The sequence below is a fragment of the Musca domestica genome, unplaced genomic scaffold (assembly GCF_030504385.1).
Source record: "Musca domestica strain aabys unplaced genomic scaffold, Musca_domestica.polishedcontigs.V.1.1 12, whole genome shotgun sequence".
NCBI classification, from domain to species: Eukaryota; Metazoa; Arthropoda; class Insecta; order Diptera; family Muscidae; genus Musca; species Musca domestica.
In genome coordinates this window covers 11,288,488-11,309,837 of record NW_026712155.1, presented here as the reverse complement: position 1 = coordinate 11,309,837, position 21,350 = coordinate 11,288,488, and the positions used below count along the sequence as shown (strand labels likewise).

The 21,350-nt window shown below is 32.1% G+C and overlaps 1 protein-coding gene across 1 annotated transcript in view; it reads right to left on the bottom strand.

Moving 5' to 3' along the window:
- LOC101891163 (hexosaminidase D) overlaps positions 1 to 20,944 on the bottom strand; it is a 186,546-nt gene extending 165,602 nt beyond the window's left edge. Inside the window, exon 1 of the mRNA XM_059118221.1 lies at positions 20,829 to 20,944. The gene's annotated coding sequence lies outside the window, so the exon portion shown is untranslated. The remainder of the gene's footprint in view (positions 1 to 20,828) is intronic.
- Positions 20,945 to 21,350: the final 406 nt, after the last annotated feature.

The window sequence follows — 21,350 nt, the reverse complement described above, 5'->3', positions numbered from 1 at the left end:
CAAAAAGTGATCACAAATTATAGCTAAAAACCCCGAAATGTCAATATTAAAGGAGTTATGGCCATTTTAAAGTATGCCAACTTTCCTCCTTCAAAAAGTGATCACAAATTATAGCTAAAAACCCCGAAATGTCAATATTAAAGGAGTTATGGCCATTTTAAAGTATGCTATTTTTCCTTCTTCAAAAAGTGATCACAAATTATAGCTAAAAACCCCGAAATGTCAATATTAAAGGAGTTATGGCCATTTTAAAGTATGCCAACTTTCCTCCTTCAAAAAGTGATCACAAATTATAGCTAAAAACCCCGAAATGTCAATATTAAAGGAGTTATGGCCATTTTAAAGTATGCCAACTTTCCTCCTTCAAAAAGTTATCACAAATTATAGCTAAAAACCCCGAAATGTCAATATTAAAGGAGTTATGGCCATTTTAAAGTATGCTATTTTCCTTCTTCAAAAAGTGATCACAAATTATAGCTAAAAACCCCGAAATGTCAATATTAAAGGAGTTATGGCCATTTTAAAGTATGCCAACTTTCCTCCTTCAAAAAGTGATCACAAATTATAGCTAAAAACCCCGAAATGTCAATATTAAAGGAGTTATGGCCATTTTAAAGTATGCTATTTTTCCTTCTTCAAAAAGTGATCACAAATTATAGCTAAAAACCCCGAAATGTCAATATTAAAGGAGTTATGGCCATTTTAAAGTATGCCAACTTTCCTCCTTCAAAAAGTGATCACAAATTATAGCTAAAAACCCCGAAATGTCAATATTAAAGGAGTTATGGCCATTTTAAAGTATGCTATTTTTCCTTCTTCAAAAAGTGATCACAAATTATAGCTAAAAACCCCGAAATGTCAATATTAAAGGAGTTATGGCCATTTTAAAGTATGCTATTTTCCTTCTTCAAAAAGTGATCACAAATTATAGCTAAAAACCCCGAAATGTCAATATTAAAGGAGTTATGGCCATTTTAAAGTATGCCAACTTTCCTCCTTCAAAAAGTGATCACAAATTATAGCTAAAAACCCCGAAATGTCAATATTAAAGGAGTTATGGCCATTTTAAAGTATGCTATTTTTCCTTCTTCAAAAAGTGATCACAAATTATAGCTAAAAACCCCGAAATGTCAATATTAAAGGAGTTATGGCCATTTTAAAGTATGCCAACTTTCCTCCTTCAAAAAGTGATCACAAATTATAGCTAAAAACCCCGAAATGTCAATATTAAAGGAGTTATGGCCATTTTAAAGTATGCCAACTTTCCTCCTTCAAAAAGTGATCACAAATTATAGCTAAAAACCCCGAAATGTCAATATTAAAGGAGTTATGGCCATTTTAAAGTATGCTATTTTTCCTTCTTCAAAAAGTGATCACAAATTATAGCTAAAAACCCCGAAATGTCAATATTAAAGGAGTTATGGCCATTTTAAAGTATGCCAACTTTCCTCCTTCAAAAAGTTATCACAAATTATAGCTAAAAACCCCGAAATGTCAATATTAAAGGAGTTATGGCCATTTTAAAGTATGCTATTTTTCCTTCTTCAAAAAGTGATCACAAATTATAGCTAAAAACCCCGAAATGTCAATATTAAAGGAGTTATGGCCATTTTAAAGTATGCCAACTTTCCTCCTTCAAAAAGTGATCACAAATTATAGCTAAAAACCCCGAAATGTCAATATTAAAGGAGTTATGGCCATTTTAAAGTATGCCAACTTTCCTCCTTCAAAAAGTTATCACAAATTATAGCTAAAAACCCCGAAATGTCAATATTAAAGGAGTTATGGCCATTTTAAAGTATGCTATTTTTCCTTCTTCAAAAAGTGATCACAAATTATAGCTAAAAACCCCGAAATGTCAATATTAAAGGAGTTATGGCCATTTTAAAGTATGCCAACTTTCCTCCTTCAAAAAGTTATCACAAATTATAGCTAAAAACCCCGAAATGTCAATATTAAAGGAGTTATGGCCATTTTAAAGTATGCTATTTTTCCTTCTTCAAAAAGTGATCACAAATTATAGCTAAAAACCCCGAAATGTCAATATTAAAGGAGTTATGGCCATTTTAAAGTATGCCAACTTTCCTCCTTCAAAAAGTGATCACAAATTATAGCTAAAAACCCCGAAATGTCAATATTAAAGGAGTTATGGCCATTTTAAAGTATGCCAACTTTCCTCCTTCAAAAAGTGATCACAAATTATAGCTAAAAACCCCGAAATGTCAATATTAAAGGAGTTATGGCCATTTTAAAGTATGCCATTTATCCTCCTTCAAAAAGTGATCACAAATTATAGCTAAAAACCCCGAAATGTCAATATTAAAGGAGTTATGGCCATTTTAAAGTATGCCAACTTTCCTCCTTCAAAAAGTTATCACAAATTATAGCTAAAAACCCCGAAATGTCAATATTAAAGGAGTTATGGCCATTTTAAAGTATGCTATTTTTCCTTCTTCAAAAAGTGATCACAAATTATAGCTAAAAACCCCGAAATGTCAATATTAAAGGAGTTATGGCCATTTTAAAGTATGCCAACTTTCCTCCTTCAAAAAGTTATCACAAATTATAGCTAAAAACCCCGAAATGTCAATATTAAAGGAGTTATGGCCATTTTAAAGTATGCTATTTTTCCTTCTTCAAAAAGTGATCACAAATTATAGCTAAAAACCCCGAAATGTCAATATTAAAGGAGTTATGGCCATTTTAAAGTATGCCAACTTTCCTCCTTCAAAAAGTGATCACAAATTATAGCTAAAAACCCCGAAATGTCAATATTAAAGGAGTTATGGCCATTTTAAAGTATGCTATTTTTCCTTCTTCAAAAAGTGATCACAAATTATAGCTAAAAACCCCGAAATGTCAATATTAAAGGAGTTATGGCCATTTTAAAGTATGCCAACTTTCCTCCTTCAAAAAGTGATCACAAATTATAGCTAAAAACCCCGAAATGTCAATATTAAAGGAGTTATGGCCATTTTAAAGTATGCTATTTTTCCTTCTTCAAAAAGTGATCACAAATTATAGCTAAAAACCCCGAAATGTCAATATTAAAGGAGTTATGGCCATTTTAAAGTATGCCAACTTTCCTCCTTCAAAAAGTTATCACAAATTATAGCTAAAAACCCCGAAATGTCAATATTAAAGGAGTTATGGCCATTTTAAAGTATGCTATTTTTCCTTCTTCAAAAAGTGATCACAAATTATAGCTAAAAACCCCGAAATGTCAATATTAAAGGAGTTATGGCCATTTTAAAGTATGCCAACTTTCCTCCTTCAAAAAGTGATCACAAATTATAGCTAAAAACCCCGAAATGTCAATATTAAAGGAGTTATGGCCATTTTAAAGTATGCCAACTTTCCTCCTTCAAAAAGTGATCACAAATTATAGCTAAAAACCCCGAAATGTCAATATTAAAGGAGTTATGGCCATTTTAAAGTATGCCAACTTTCCTCCTTCAAAAAGTGATCACAAATTATAGCTAAAAACCCCGAAATGTCAATATTAAAGGAGTTATGGCCATTTTAAAGTATGCTATTTTTCCTTCTTCAAAAAGTGATCACAAATTATAGCTAAAAACCCCGAAATGTCAATATTAAAGGAGTTATGGCCATTTTAAAGTATGCCAACTTTCCTCCTTCAAAAAGTGATCACAAATTATAGCTAAAAACCCCGAAATGTCAATATTAAAGGAGTTATGGCCATTTTAAAGTATGCTATTTTTCCTTCTTCAAAAAGTGATCACAAATTATAGCTAAAAACCCCGAAATGTCAATATTAAAGGAGTTATGGCCATTTTAAAGTATGCCAACTTTCCTCCTTCAAAAAGTTATCACAAATTATAGCTAAAAACCCCGAAATGTCAATATTAAAGGAGTTATGGCCATTTTAAAGTATGCCAACTTTCCTCCTTCAAAAAGTGATCACAAATTATAGCTAAAAACCCCGAAATGTCAATATTAAAGGAGTTATGGCCATTTTAAAGTATGCTATTTTTCCTTCTTCAAAAAGTGATCACAAATTATAGCTAAAAACCCCGAAATGTCAATATTAAAGGAGTTATGGCCATTTTAAAGTATGCTATTTTTCCTTCTTCAAAAAGTGATCACAAATTATAGCTAAAAACCCCGAAATGTCAATATTAAAGGAGTTATGGCCATTTTAAAGTATGCCAACTTTCCTCCTTCAAAAAGTGATCACAAATTATAGCTAAAAACCCCGAAATGTCAATATTAAAGGAGTTATGGCCATTTTAAAGTATGCTATTTTTCCTTCTTCAAAAAGTGATCACAAATTATAGCTAAAAACCCCGAAATGTCAATATTAAAGGAGTTATGGCCATTTTAAAGTATGCCAACTTTCCTCCTTCAAAAAGTAATCACAAATTATAGCTAAAAACCCCGAAATGTCAATATTAAAGGAGTTATGGCCATTTTAAAGTATGCCAACTTTCCTCCTTCAAAAAGTGATCACAAATTATAGCTAAAAACCCCGAAATGTCAATATTAAAGGAGTTATGGCCATTTTAAAGTATGCTATTTTTCCTTCTTCAAAAAGTGATCACAAATTATAGCTAAAAACCCCGAAATGTCAATATTAAAGGAGTTATGGCCATTTTAAAGTATGCCAACTTTCCTCCTTCAAAAAGTTATCACAAATTATAGCTAAAAACCCCGAAATGTCAATATTAAAGGAGTTATGGCCATTTTAAAGTATGCCAACTTTCCTCCTTCAAAAAGTGATCACAAATTATAGCTAAAAACCCCGAAATGTCAATATTAAAGGAGTTATGGCCATTTTAAAGTATGCTATTTTTCCTTCTTCAAAAAGTGATCACAAATTATAGCTAAAAACCCCGAAATGTCAATATTAAAGGAGTTATAGCTAAAAACTCCGAAATGTCAATATTAAAGGAGTTATGGCCATTTTAAAGTATGCCAACTTTCCTCCTTCAAAAAGTTATCACAAATTATAGCTAAAAACCCCGAAATGTCAATATTAAAGGAGTTATGGCCATTTTAAAGTATGCCAACTTTCCTCCTTCAAAAAGTGATCACAAATTATAGCTAAAAACCCCGAAATGTCAATATTAAAGGAGTTATGGCCATTTTAAAGTATGCTATTTTTCCTTCTTCAAAAAGTGATCACAAATTATAGCTAAAAACCCCGAAATGTCAATATTAAAGGAGTTATGGCCATTTTAAAGTATGCCAACTTTCCTCCTTCAAAAAGTTATCACAAATTATAGCTAAAAACCCCGAAATGTCAATATTAAAGGAGTTATGGCCATTTTAAAGTATGCCAACTTTCCTCCTTCAAAAAGTGATCACAAATTATAGCTAAAAACCCCGAAATGTCAATATTAAAGGAGTTATGGCCATTTTAAAGTATGCTATTTTTCCTTCTTCAAAAAGTGATCACAAATTATAGCTAAAAACCCCGAAATGTCAATATTAAAGGAGTTATGGCCATTTTAAAGTATGCCAACTTTCCTCCTTCAAAAAGTGATCACAAATTATAGCTAAAAACCCCGAAATGTCAATATTAAAGGAGTTATGGCCATTTTAAAGTATGCCATTCAAAAAGTGATCACAAATTATAGCTAAAAACTCCGAAATGTCAATATTAAAGGAGTTATGGCCATTTTAAAGTATCCTATTTTTCCTTCTTCAAAAAGTGATCACAAATTATAGCTAAAAAACCCGAAATGTCAATATTAAAGGAGTTATGGCCATTTTAAAGTATGCCATTTATCCTCCTTCAAAAAGTGATCACAAATTATAGCTAAAAACTCCGAAATGTCAATATTAAAGGAGTTATGGCCATTTTAAAGTATGCCATTCAAAAAGTGATCACAAATTATAGCTAAAAACTCCGAAATGTCAATATTAAAGGAGTTATGGCCATTTTAAAGTATGCCATTTATCCTCCTTCAAAAAGTGATCACAAATTATAGCTTAAAACCCCGAAATGTCAATATTAAAGGAGTTATGGCCATTTTAAAGTATGCCATTCAAAAAGTGATCACAAATTATAGCTAAAAACTCCGAAATGTCAATATTAAAGGAGTTATGGCCATTTTAAAGTATCCTATTTTTCCTTCTTCAAAAAGTGATCACAAATTATAGCTAAAAAACCCGAAATGTCAATATTAAAGGAGTTATGGCCATTTTAAAGTATGCCATTCAAAAAGTGATCACAAATTATAGCTAAAAAACCCGAAATGTCAATATTAAAGGAGTTATGGCCATTTTAAAGTATGCCATTTATCCTCCTTCAAAAAGTGATCACAAATTATAGCTAAAAAACCCGAAATGTCAATATTAAAGGAGTTATGGCCATTTTAAAGTATGCCATTCAAAAAGTGATCACAAATTATAGCTAAAAACTCCGAAATGTCAATATTAAAGGAGTTATGGCCATTTTAAAGTATCCTATTTTTCCTTCTTCAAAAAGTGATCACAAATTATAGCTAAAAAACCCGAAATGTCAATATTAAAGGAGTTATGGCCATTTTAAAGTATGCCATTTATCCTCCTTCAAAAAGTGATCACAAATTATAGCTAAAAACTCCGAAATGTCAATATTAAAGGAGTTATGGCCATTTTAAAGTATCCTATTTTTCCTTCTTCAAAAAGTGATCACAAATTATAGCTAAAAAACCCGAAATGTCAATATTAAAGGAGTTATGGCCATTTTAAAGTATGCCATTTATCCTCCTTCAAAAAGTGATCACAAATTATAGCTTAAAACCCCGAAATGTCAATATTAAAGGAGTTATGGCCATTTTAAAGTATGCCATTCAAAAAGTGATCACAAATTATAGCTAAAAACTCCGAAATGTCAATATTAAAGGAGTTATGGCCATTTTAAAGTATCCTATTTTTCCTTCTTCAAAAAGTGATCACAAATTATAGCTAAAAAACCAGAAATGTCAATATTAAAGGAGTTATGGCCATTTTAAAGTATGCCATTTATCCTCCTTCAAAAAGTGATCACAAATTATAGCTAAAAACTCCGAAATGTCAATATTAAAGGAGTTATGGCCATTTTAAAGTATGCCATTCAAAAAGTGATCACAAATTATAGCTAAAAACTCCGAAATGTCAATATTAAAGGAGTTATGGCCATTTTAAAGTATGCCATTTATCCTCCTTCAAAAAGTGATCACAAATTATAGCTTAAAACCCCGAAATGTCAATATTAAAGGAGTTATGGCCATTTTAAAGTATGCCATTTATCCTCCTTCAAAAAGTGATCACAAATTATAGCTAAAAACTCCGAAATGTCAATATTAAAGGAGTTATGGCCATTTTAAAGTATGCCATTTATCCTCCTTCAAAAAGTGATCACAAATTATAGCTAAAAAACCCGAAATGTCAATATTAAAGGAGTTATGGCCATTTTAAAGTATGCTATTTATCCTCCTTCAAAAAGTGATCACAAATTATAGCTAAAAAACCCGAAATGTCAATATTAAAGGAGTTATGGCCATTTTAAAGTATGCCATTTATCCTCCTTCAAAAAGTGATCACAAATTATAGCTTAAAACCCCGAAATGTCAATATTAAAGGAGTTATGGCCATTTTAAAGTATGCCATTCAAAAAGTGATCACAAATTATAGCTAAAAACTCCGAAATGTCAATATTAAAGGAGTTATGGCCATTTTAAAGTATCCTATTTTTCCTTCTTCAAAAAGTGATCACAAATTATAGCTAAAAACCCCGAAATGTCAATATTAAAGGAGTTATGGCCATTTTAAAGTATGCCATTCAAAAAGTGATCACAAATTATAGCTAAAAACTCCGAAATGTCAATATTAAAGGAGTTATGGCCATTTTAAAGTATGCTATTTTTCCTTCTTCAAAAAGTGATCACAAATTATAGCTAAAAACCCCGAAATGTCAATATTAAAGGAGTTATGGCCATTTTAAAGTATGCCAACTTTCCTCCTTCAAAAAGTGATCACAAATTATAGCTAAAAACCCCGAAATGTCAATATTAAAGGAGTTATGGCCATTTTAAAGTATGCCAACTTTCCTCCTTCAAAAAGTGATCACAAATTATAGCTAAAAACCCCGAAATGTCAATATTAAAGGAGTTATGGCCATTTTAAAGTATGCTATTTTTCCTTCTTCAAAAAGTGATCACAAATTATAGCTAAAAACCCCGAAATGTCAATATTAAAGGAGTTATGGCCATTTTAAAGTATGCCAACTTTCCTCCTTCAAAAAGTGATCACAAATTATAGCTAAAAACCCCGAAATGTCAATATTAAAGGAGTTATGGCCATTTTAAAGTATGCTATTTTTCCTTCTTCAAAAAGTGATCACAAATTATAGCTAAAAACCCCGAAATGTCAATATTAAAGGAGTTATGGCCATTTTAAAGTATGCTATTTTTCCTTCTTCAAAAAGTGATCACAAATTATAGCTAAAAACCCCGAAATGTCAATATTAAAGGAGTTATGGCCATTTTAAAGTATGCCAACTTTCCTCCTTCAAAAAGTGATCACAAATTATAGCTAAAAACCCCGAAATGTCAATATTAAAGGAGTTATGGCCATTTTAAAGTATGCTATTTTTCCTTCTTCAAAAAGTGATCACAAATTATAGCTAAAAACCCCGAAATGTCAATATTAAAGGAGTTATGGCCATTTTAAAGTATGCTATTTATCCTCCTTCAAAAAGTGATCACAAATTATAGCTAAAAAACCCGAAATGTCAATATTAAAGGAGTTATGGCCATTTTAAAGTATGCTATTTATCCTCCTTCAAAAAGTGATCACAAATTATAGCTAAAAAACCAGAAATGTCAATATTAAAGGAGTTATGGCCATTTTAAAGTATGCCATTTATCCTCCTTCAAAAAGTGATCACAAATTATAGCTAAAAACTCCGAAATGTCAATATTAAAGGAGTTATGGCCATTTTAAAGTATGCCATTCAAAAAGTGATCACAAATTATAGCTAAAAACTCCGAAATGTCAATATTAAAGGAGTTATGGCCATTTTAAAGTATGCCATTTATCTTCCTTCAAAAAGTGATCACAAATTATAGCTTAAAACCCCGAAATGTCAATATTAAAGGAGTTATGGCCATTTTAAAGTATGCCATTCAAAAAGTGATCACAAATTATAGCTAAAAACCCCGAAATGTCAATATTAAAGGAGTTATGACCATTTTAAAGTATCCTATTTTTCCTTCTTCAAAAAGTGATCACAAATTATAGCTAAAAACCCCGAAATGTCAATATTAAAGGAGTTATGACCATTTTAAAGTATGCTATTTTTCCTCCTTCAAAAAGTGATCACAAATTATAGCTAAAAACCCCGAAATGTCAATATTAAAGGAGTTATGGCCATTTTAAAGTATGCCAACTTTCCTCCTTCAAAAAGTGATCACAAATTATAGCTAAAAACCCCGAAATGTCAATATTAAAGGAGTTATGGCCATTTTAAAGTATGCTATTTTTCCTTCTTCAAAAAGTGATCACAAATTATAGCTAAAAACCCCGAAATGTCAATATTAAAGGAGTTATGACCATTTTAAAGTATCCTATTTTTCCTTCTTCAAAAAGTGATCACAAATTATAGCTAAAAACCCCGAAATGTCAATATTAAAGGAGTTATGGCCATTTTAAAGTATGCTATTTTTCCTTCTTCAAAAAGTGATCACAAATTATAGCTAAAAACCCCGAAATGTCAATATTAAAGGAGTTATGACCATTTTAAAGTATCCTATTTTTCCTTCTTCAAAAAGTGATCACAAATTATAGCTAAAAACCCCGAAATGTCAATATTAAAGGAGTTATGGCCATTTTAAAGTATGCTATTTTTCCTTCTTCAAAAAGTGATCACAAATTATAGCTAAAAACCCCGAAATGTCAATATTAAAGGAGTTATGGCCATTTTAAAGTATGCCATTTATCCTCCTTCAAAAAGTGATCACAAATTATAGCTAAAAACTCCGAAATGTCAATATTAAAGGAGTTATGGCCATTTTAAAGTATGCCATTCAAAAAGTGATCACAAATTATAGCTAAAAACTCCGAAATGTCAATATTAAAGGAGTTATGGCCATTTTAAAGTATCCTATTTTTCCTTCTTCAAAAAGTGATCACAAATTATAGCTAAAAAACCCGAAATGTCAATATTAAAGGAGTTATGGCCATTTTAAAGTATGCCATTCAAAAAGTGATCACAAATTATAGCTAAAAACTCCGAAATGTCAATATTAAAGGAGTTATGGCCATTTTAAAGTATCCTATTTTTCCTTCTTCAAAAAGTGATCACAAATTATAGCTAAAAAACCCGAAATGTCAATATTAAAGGAGTTATGGCCATTTTAAAGTATGCCATTCAAAAAGTGATCACAAATTATAGCTAAAAACTCCGAAATGTCAATATTAAAGGAGTTATGGCCATTTTAAAGTATGCCATTTATCCTCCTTCAAAAAGTGATCACAAATTATAGCTTAAAACCCCGAAATGTCAATATTAAAGGAGTTATGGCCATTTTAAAGTATGCCATTCAAAAAGTGATCACAAATTATAGCTAAAAACTCCGAAATGTCAATATTAAAGGAGTTATGGCCATTTTAAAGTATCCTATTTTTCCTTCTTCAAAAAGTGATCACAAATTATAGCTAAAAACCCCGAAATGTCAATATTAAAGGAGTTATGGCCATTTTAAAGTATGCCATTCAAAAAGTGATCACAAATTATAGCTAAAAACTCCGAAATGTCAATATTAAAGGAGTTATGGCCATTTTAAAGTATGCCATTTATCCTCCTTCAAAAAGTGATCACAAATTATAGCTTAAAACCCCGAAATGTCAATATTAAAGGAGTTATGGCCATTTTAAAGTATGCCATTCAAAAAGTGATCACAAATTATAGCTAAAAACTCCGAAATGTCAATATTAAAGGAGTTATGGCCATTTTAAAGTATCCTATTTTTCCTCCTTCAAAAAGTGATCACAAATTATAGCTAAAAACCCCGAAATGTCAATATTAAAGGAGTTATGGCCATTTTAAAGTATGCCATTCAAAAAGTGATCACAAATTATAGCTAAAAACTCCGAAATGTCAATATTAAAGGAGTTATGGCCATTTTAAAGTATCCTATTTTTCCTCCTTCAAAAAGTGATCACAAATTATAGCTAAAAACTCCGAAATGTCAATATTAAAGGAGTTATGGCCATTTTAAAGTATGCCATTTATCCTCCTTCAAAAAGTGATCACAAATTATAGCTTAAAACCCCGAAATGTCAATATTAAAGGAGTTATGGCCATTTTAAAGTATGCCATTCAAAAAGTGATCACAAATTATAGCTAAAAACTCCGAAATGTCAATATTAAAGGAGTTATGGCCATTTTAAAGTATCCTATTTTTCCTTCTTCAAAAAGTGATCACAAATTATAGCTAAAAAACCCGAAATGTCAATATTAAAGGAGTTATGGCCATTTTAAAGTATGCCATTTATCCTCCTTCAAAAAGTGATCACAAATTATAGCTAAAAAACCCGAAATGTCAATATTAAAGGAGTTATGGCCATTTTAAAGTATGCCATTCAAAAAGTGATCACAAATTATAGCTAAAAACTCCGAAATGTCAATATTAAAGGAGTTATGGCCATTTTAAAGTATGCCAACTTTCCTCCTTCAAAAAGTGATCACAAATTATAGCTAAAAACCCCGAAATGTCAATATTAAAGGAGTTATGGCCATTTTAAAGTATGCCATTCAAAAAGTGATCACAAATTATAGCTAAAAACTCCGAAATGTCAATATTAAAGGAGTTATGGCCATTTTAAAGTATCCTATTTTTCCTTCTTCAAAAAGTGATCACAAATTATAGCTAAAAAACCCGAAATGTCAATATTAAAGGAGTTATGGCCATTTTAAAGTATGCCATTTATCCTCCTTCAAAAAGTGATCACAAATTATAGCTAAAAACTCCGAAATGTCAATATTAAAGGAGTTATGGCCATTTTAAAGTATGCCAACTTTCCTCCTTCAAAAAGTGATCACAAATTATAGCTAAAAACCCCGAAATGTCAATATTAAAGGAGTTATGGCCATTTTAAAGTATGCCATTCAAAAAGTGATCACAAATTATAGCTAAAAACTCCGAAATGTCAATATTAAAGGAGTTATGGCCATTTTAAAGTATCCTATTTTTCCTTCTTCAAAAAGTGATCACAAATTATAGCTAAAAAACCCGAAATGTCAATATTAAAGGAGTTATGGCCATTTTAAAGTATGCCATTTATCCTCCTTCAAAAAGTGATCACAAATTATAGCTAAAAACTCCGAAATGTCAATATTAAAGGAGTTATGGCCATTTTAAAGTATGCCAACTTTCCTCCTTCAAAAAGTGATCACAAATTATAGCTAAAAACCCCGAAATGTCAATATTAAAGGAGTTATGGCCATTTTAAAGTATGCCATTCAAAAAGTGATCACAAATTATAGCTAAAAACTCCGAAATGTCAATATTAAAGGAGTTATGGCCATTTTAAAGTATCCTATTTTTCCTTCTTCAAAAAGTGATCACAAATTATAGCTAAAAAACCCGAAATGTCAATATTAAAGGAGTTATGGCCATTTTAAAGTATGCCATTTATCCTCCTTCAAAAAGTGATCACAAATTATAGCTAAAAACTCCGAAATGTCAATATTAAAGGAGTTATGGCCATTTTAAAGTATCCTATTTTTCCTTCTTCAAAAAGTGATCACAAATTATAGCTAAAAAACCCGAAATGTCAATATTAAAGGAGTTATGGCCATTTTAAAGTATGCCATTTATCCTCCTTCAAAAAGTGATCACAAATTATAGCTAAAAACTCCGAAATGTCAATATTAAAGGAGTTATGGCCATTTTAAAGTATGCCATTTATCCTCCTTCAAAAAGTGATCACAAATTATAGCTTAAAACCCCGAAATGTCAATATTAAAGGAGTTATGGCCATTTTAAAGTATGCCATTCAAAAAGTGATCACAAATTATAGCTAAAAACTCCGAAATGTCAATATTAAAGGAGTTATGGCCATTTTAAAGTATCCTATTTTTCCTTCTTCAAAAAGTGATCACAAATTATAGCTAAAAAACCCGAAATGTCAATATTAAAGGAGTTATGGCCATTTTAAAGTATGCCATTTATCCTCCTTCAAAAAGTGATCACAAATTATAGCTAAAAACTCCGAAATGTCAATATTAAAGGAGTTATGGCCATTTTAAAGTATGCCATTCAAAAAGTGATCACAAATTATAGCTAAAAACTCCGAAATGTCAATATTAAAGGAGTTATGGCCATTTTAAAGTATGCCATTTATCCTCCTTCAAAAAGTGATCACAATTTATAGCTTAAAACCCCGAAATGTCAATATTAAAGGAGTTATGGCCATTTTAAAGTATGCCATTCAAAAAGTGATCACAAATTATAGCTAAAAACTGCGAAATGTCAATATTAAAGGAGTTATGGCCATTTTAAAGTATCATATTTTTCCTTCTTCAAAAAGTGATCACAAATTATAGCTAAAAAACCCGAAATGTCAATATTAAAGGAGTTATGGCCATTTTAAAGTATGCCATTTATCCTCCTTCAAAAAGTGATCACAAATTATAGCTAAAAAACCCGAAATGTCAATATTAAAGGAGTTATGGCCATTTTAAAGAATGCCATTTATCCTCCTTCAAAAAGTGATCACAAATTATAGCTTAAAACCCCGAAATGTCAATATTAAAGGAGTTATGGCCATTTTAAAGTATGCCATTCAAAAAGTGATCACAAATTATAGCTAAAAACTCCGAAATGTCAATATTAAAGGAGTTATGGCCATTTTAAAGTATCATATTTTTCCTTCTTCAAAAAGTGATCACAAATTATAGCTAAAAAACCCGAAATGTCAATATTAAAGGAGTTATGGCCATTTTAAAGTATGCCATTTATCCTCCTTCAAAAAGTGATCACAAATTATAGCTAAAAACCCCGAAATGTCAATATTAAAGGAGTTATGGCCATTTTAAAGTATGCCATTCAAAAAGTGATCACAAATTATAGCTAAAAACTCCGAAATGTCAATATTAAAGGAGTTATGGCCATTTTAAAGTATCATATTTTTCCTTCTTCAAAAAGTGATCACAAATTATAGCTAAAAAACCCGAAATGTCAATATTAAAGGAGTTATGGCCATTTTAAAGTATGCCATTTATCCTCCTTCAAAAAGTGATCACAAATTATAGCTAAAAACCCCGAAATGTCAATATTAAAGGAGTTATGGCCATTTTAAAGTATGCCAACTTTCCTCCTTCAAAAAGTGATCACAAATTATAGCTAAAAACTCCGAAATGTCAATATTAAAGGAGTTATGGCCATTTTAAAGTATGCCAACTTTCCTCCTTCAAAAAGTGATCACAAATTATAGCTAAAAACCCCGAAATGTCAATATTAAAGGAGTTATGGCCATTTTAAAGTATGCCATTTATCCTCCTTCAAAAAGTGATCACAAATTATAGCTAAAAACTCCGAAATGTCAATATTAAAGGAGTTATGGCCATTTTAAAGTATGCCATTTATCCTCCTTCAAAAAGTGATCACAAATTATAGCTAAAAACCCCGAAATGTCAATATTAAAGGAGTTATGGCCATTTTAAAGTATGCCATTTATCCTCCTTCAAAAAGTGATCACAAATTATAGCTAAAAACTCCGAAATGTCAATATTAAAGGAGTTATGGCCATTTTAAAGTATCCTATTTTTCCTTCTTCAAAAAGTGATCACAAATTATAGCTAAAAAACCCGAAATGTCAATATTAAAGGAGTTATGGCCATTTTAAAGTATGCCATTTATCCTCCTTCAAAAAGTGATCACAAATTATAGCTAAAAACTCCGAAATGTCAATATTAAAGGAGTTATGGCCATTTTAAAGTATGCCATTCAAAAAGTGATCACAAATTATAGCTAAAAACTCCGAAATGTCAATATTAAAGGAGTTATGGCCATTTTAAAGAATGCCATTTATCCTCCTTCAAAAAGTGATCACAAATTATAGCTTAAAACCCCGAAATGTCAATATTAAAGGAGTTATGGCCATTTTAAAGTATGCCATTCAAAAAGTGATCACAAATTATAGCTAAAAACTCCGAAATGTCAATATTAAAGGAGTTATGGCCATTTTAAAGTATCATATTTTTCCTTCTTCAAAAAGTGATCACAAATTATAGCTAAAAAACCCGAAATGTCAATATTAAAGGAGTTATGGCCATTTTAAAGTATGCCATTTATCCTCCTTCAAAAAGTGATCACAAATTATAGCTAAAAACCCCGAAATGTCAATATTAAAGGAGTTATGGCCATTTTAAAGTATGCTATTTTTCCTTCTTCAAAAAGTGATCACAAATTATAGCTAAAAACCCCGAAATGTCAATATTAAAGGAGTTATGGCCATTTTAAAGTATGCCATTTATCCTCCTTCAAAAAGTGATCACAAATTATAGCTAAAAACTCCGAAATGTCAATATTAAAGGAGTTATGGCCATTTTAAAGTATGCCATTCAAAAAGTGATCACAAATTATAGCTAAAAACTCCGAAATGTCAATATTAAATGAGTTATGGCCATTTTAAAGTATCATATTTTTCCTTCTTCAAAAAGTGATCACAAATTATAGCTAAAAAACCCGAAATGTCAATATTAAAGGAGTTATGGCCATTTTAAAGTATGCCATTTATCCTCCTTCAAAAAGTGATCACAAATTATAGCTAAAAAACCCGAAATGTCAATATTAAAGGAGTTATGGCCATTTTAAAGAATGCCATTTATCCTCCTTCAAAAAGTGATCACAAATTATAGCTTAAAACCCCGAAATGTCAATATTAAAGGAGTTATGGCCATTTTAAAGTATGCTATTTTTCCTTCTTCAAAAAGTGATCACAAATTATAGCTAAAAACTCCGAAATGTCAATATTAAAGGAGTTATGGCCATTTTAAAGTATCATATTTTTCCTTCTTCAAAAAGTGATCACAAATTATAGCTAAAAAACCCGAAATGTCAATATTAAAGGAGTTATGGCCATTTTAAAGTATGCCATTTATCCTCCTTCAAAAAGTGATCACAAATTATAGCTAAAAACCCCGAAATGTCAATATTAAAGGAGTTATGGCCATTTTAAAGTATGCCATTTATCCTCCTTCAAAAAGTGATCACAAATTAAAGCTAAAAACCCCGAAATGTCAATATTAAAGGAGTTATGGCCATTTTAAAGTATGCCAACTTTCCTCCTTCAAAAAGTGATCACAAATTATAGCTAAAAACCCCGAAATGTCAATATTAAAGGAGTTATGGCCATTTTAAAGTATGCCATTTATCCTCCTTCAAAAAGTGATCACAAATTATAGCTAAAAACCCCGAAATGTCAATATTAAAGGAGTTATGGCCATTTTAAAGTATGCCAACTTTCCTCCTTCAAAAAGTGATCACAAATTATAGCTAAAAACCCCGAAATGTCAATATTAAAGGAGTTATGGCCATTTTAAAGTATGCCATTTATCCTCCTTCAAAAAGTGATCACAAATTATAGCTAAAAACCCCGAAATGTCAATATTAAAGGAGTTATGGCCATTTTAAAGTATGCCATTTATCCTCCTTCAAAAAGTGATCACAAATTATAGCTAAAAACCCCGAAATGTCAATATTAAAGGAGTTATGGCCATTTTAAAGTATGCCATTTATCCTCTTTCAAAAAGTGATCACAAATTATAGCTAAAAACCCCGAAATGTCAATATTAAAGGAGTTATGGCCATTTTAAAGTATGCCATTTATCCTCCTTCAAAAAGTGATCACAAATTATAGCTAAAAACCCCGAAATGTCAATATTAAAGGAGTTATGGCCATTTTAAAGTATGCCATTTATCCTCCTTCAAAAAGTGATCACAAATTATAGCTAAAAACCCCGAAATGTCAATATTAAAGGAGTTATGGCCATTTTAAAGTATGCCAACTTTCCTCCTTCAAAAAGTGATCACAAATTATAGCTAAAAACCCCGAAATGTCAATATTAAAGGAGTTATGGCCATTTTAAAGTATGCCATTTATCCTCCTTCAAAAAGTGATCACAAATTATAGCTAAAAACCCCGAAATGTCAATATTAAAGGAGTTATGGCCATTTTAAAGTATGCCATTTATCCTCCTTCAAAAAGTGATCACAAATTATAGCTAAAAACCCCGAAATGTCAATATTAAAGGAGTTATGGCCATTTTAAAGTATCCTATTTTTCCTCCTTCAAAAAGTGATCACAAACTATAGCTAAAAACCCCGAAATGTCAATATTAAAGGAGTTATGGCCATTTTAAAGTATGCCATTTATCCTCCTTCAAAAAGTGATCACAAATTATAGCTAAAAACCCCGAAATGTCAATATTTTTCTTCCCCAAGTACTTCAAATTCAGTAATCGGATCTTCTACTCCAACTCTTTCGCACTCCTTGGTATTTGCGGTTATTTTCGAATTTTCTGATACAAACCCTGTTCCATTCATTGCCCACTGTGTTCGCATTAGCCTCCCCCTCAAACACAACCATGCAACATGTTCGATCCCAACTTCATCGTTTGAAATGGATGGTGTGAATGTGAAACGCAACACGCAACCTCCTCTCAATGTTGTATTGGTCCATTATTCAAATGGTTAGGGCAACATACTTGTCCAGGGATTTCTTTGGCGGATGATTTCCAACCAATGCTGCTGCTGATGCCACTGGCACTCGGCGTAACACAATCCAACCATTGTTATGGTGTTGTCCTCTGCAATGCAGTACCACCACCATCAAATACACGAAGAAGGACAAGAACAAAACAAAAGCAAATCTTTGTTACACGCCAAGTTGTCTTCAGCTACGTCAAGTCGAGCATGTCCTGTGAAGGATGGCAGGCGTTGGATGTCTTCAGACGGGTGAAGGTGTTGTTGTTTCTGTAAACAAGAGGCAACATTGGCTGTGACAGAAAACACGAGTGAATGAATGAATGGATGGTTGGTTGGTTGGATGGATGGATGATAGAAGACATTTTCTCCGACGTGTCGCTTTTGCCCAAGAAACTCAAGTTTGGCCAAGCATAGGAACTACACAAATCACAAGGATTTGCCCAGTTTTTTAGATTTTTGTTATTTGAACTCCATTTTTGTTTTGTGTCGTTTTTTCTTTTTGAAATTTTGTTTGATTTTTTTAGCTTGTCTTCGTCCTTCGTCGCCATCAGCAGTTCTGTGTCTAAGGACATGCGTGTGAATGTATATCCACTTCTTCTATAGCACCCCCCCCTTGAGGATTGTTGCACTCAGTCACGTGCTGGAGTGTCATTGGTAATGAAAATCTCTGAAAATGAAAGATGCTGCTGAGCTCTGTTTTCCTTGGAATTGTTGATTCTGGCAGCAAAGAAAGAAAAGCAAAAAAACCCGAACAAGCAATGAGAGTAAATCTAGTTGGAATTTTTTTTTGCTTGTTAGTGGGCAAATAACACCTGTTCCCGGAATGGAATTTTGAGAAGTGACAGAATTGTTGTCGTATTACAATTAAGGATTTTACTGGAAATATTGTGATGTGCCAAGTCTGAATGAAATCGGATATTAATTTGGCATTTTATGAGCTTCATGGATATTCAAAATTTGGATCCTTTGTTGGGGAGGCACCAGAAGGAGTGGGCCGTTATATTACATCTCTACTGCTGATCTTGTGTTAGTAGCCACAATGGGATGTGCGAAATATGAAGAGGACCTGATGCTTATTTCGGATTTTATGATCGATATTAAAAACGTTGACCCTTTGGAGGGAGGTACCAGAAGGAGTGGTCCGATATATTTCATCTTCACAGCAGATTTTATCTAAAAATAATGGGATGTGTGAAATATGAATAGAACCGGCAGCTTATTGCAGATTTTAATAATCGTTTTGGATATTCAAAACGTTGACCCTTTGTGGGGGAGGTACCAGAAGGAGTGGTCCTATCTCTAACATCTGTATAACAGATCTTGCGTTGATAGAAATACTGAGATGTACCAAGTCTGGAAGGAATCGGATGTTAATTTCACGTTTTATGAGCCTCATGGCTATTCCAAATTTTGACCCTTTGTGGGAGAGGTACCAGGAGTGGTCCGATATATCCCATCCTCACGCCAGACCTTGGGTTAATAAAAATATTGTGATGTGTGTAATTTGAAGAGAACCGGATACATATTTCGGATTTTATAATCGTATTTGGTTATTCCAAACGTTAACCCTTTGTGGGGGAGGTACCAGAAGGAATGGTCCGATCTCTACCATCTTTATAACAAATCTTGTGTTGATAGAAATATTGAGATTTGTCAAGTCTGAATGGAATCGGATGTTAATTTCACGTTTTTTTTTAGCTTCATGGATATTCAAAATTCTGACCCTTTGTGGGCGAGGCACCAGAAGGAGTGCAACGATATATCCCATCTTCACACCAGAATTTAGGTTAATAAATATATTGTGATGTGTGTAATTTGAAGACAATCGGACTGTTACGTAACATTTTATAAGACTTATAATTATTCAAAATTTTTACCCTTTGTGGGGGAGGTACTTGATGGAGTGGACACATATTGTTCATTTTCGCACCTGACGTAGCACTGATGTAAATATTAGGATTTGCAAAGTTGAAGCAAAATCGGATTATCCTTTCTGTTTCTGTGCAGTAAATTACTTTCTTTGAAAATGTTGACATTTTGTGTGGGAGGTACTAAAAGGAGTGGGCCGATATTGTCCATCTCCGAACTCTATCTAAATTTGATAAAAATATTACGATGTAGCAAGTTTGGATTAAATCGGATACTCCCTTCGAGAGTTATTGTGCCCACCAGTCAGCCAGACAGACGGAGGGACATACATCGCTAGATCGACTACAAATGTCGTGGAACGGATTCAGTCCATAAAGACCTAGGGACCATAGACAATCCCCTTCATGCGTCGCCTTCTGCTTTCTGAGACCAATCATGTCACACATCTTTGACAGCTTCATATCGTCCCAGCGTTTTAGTGCTTTCTGGTGATATTTTGTTTCATTCATCCATTAGGGATACCTTTAACACAAAAATGGATGTAAATTACTACATTCTCAGGATGTACTTTAAAGAAGTTTTACAATTATTGATGAATACCCAATAATTAATTTCACACTGTTGAAGATATAGCTGCTTGTCTGTCGGTGAGTCAGATTTTTCCCACCCCATTTTCCGTCATACAGGCTAAAACCAAGTAACAAATTTACATTCGCCGGTAAAAATCAATCTTTCCCAGAATGTAGGATTCTTCAAATTAATATTTTCGTGTCTTTTGGATATTTGCAAGTCTTGGCAGACTTTTTCTTCCTATTCCTATATTACTTCTTAAACTCTGATTTAAATCGACCGTACTTTACTTGGGATTTTCCTGTAATAATCGTAATGCGTCTTTTCTGCTCGGGTGTCGAGGATGTCCTTTATCTCGCAATAATTTACATCATTTTTCGAATGGATTTCTTTATTGCCGCTACCACATTTCATTTAAAGTACAAATTTTCACTCCCCCACCCCCCTCTCGCAACCACCCACCAGCAGTACTTTTGTAACGGCCAAACCAAACGACCCATAGTGGCAACACATACCGGCTCACAAAAGAAAAAAATAAACAAACTCATCACACAACATGGCAACTCTATTGGCCCCAACAAGAATTTATCAAAACAAATATTTGCGAATGGAATACATAATAAAATGTGAATTCGCACACAACACCACAATAACTAGACAACAACAATTGATGTTTTTACATACCAGTCTCTTGAAAGCAATTTATTGCTTTTGTTGTAAATCATTTATGTTATTCATTATTTTTTTTATTATTTTCACTAACCGAAACACAACCAACACTGTCCAATATTAAATGCTAGGGATATGTAAATCGACTATCGCCACAAAAAGTCACTATCGATTGGCTTTGAAAAATTAAACGTTGCAATCGTTATTGACGATTTTGAACTGTTGCATTATAACAGTCGTTGTTGGTTTAAAATAAATTTGGAGTTATGTTTTAAACAGGGGGACATTTCATTTGAAAGAAAATATTATTTTATGAGAGAGTACAACACTAAAATGTTTTTCTCTTCTCTATTCATGAATACGATAATGTGTGGGAGAGAGGAGGAGATATGTAGATCGGCTATCGACACAAAAAAGTCACTATCGATTGGCTTTGCTAATTTTAACGTTTTAATGATTGTTGACGACTATGGACTGTTGAATTATAACAGTCGTTGTTGATTTAAAATATTTCGGAGTTATGTTTTAAACAGCGAA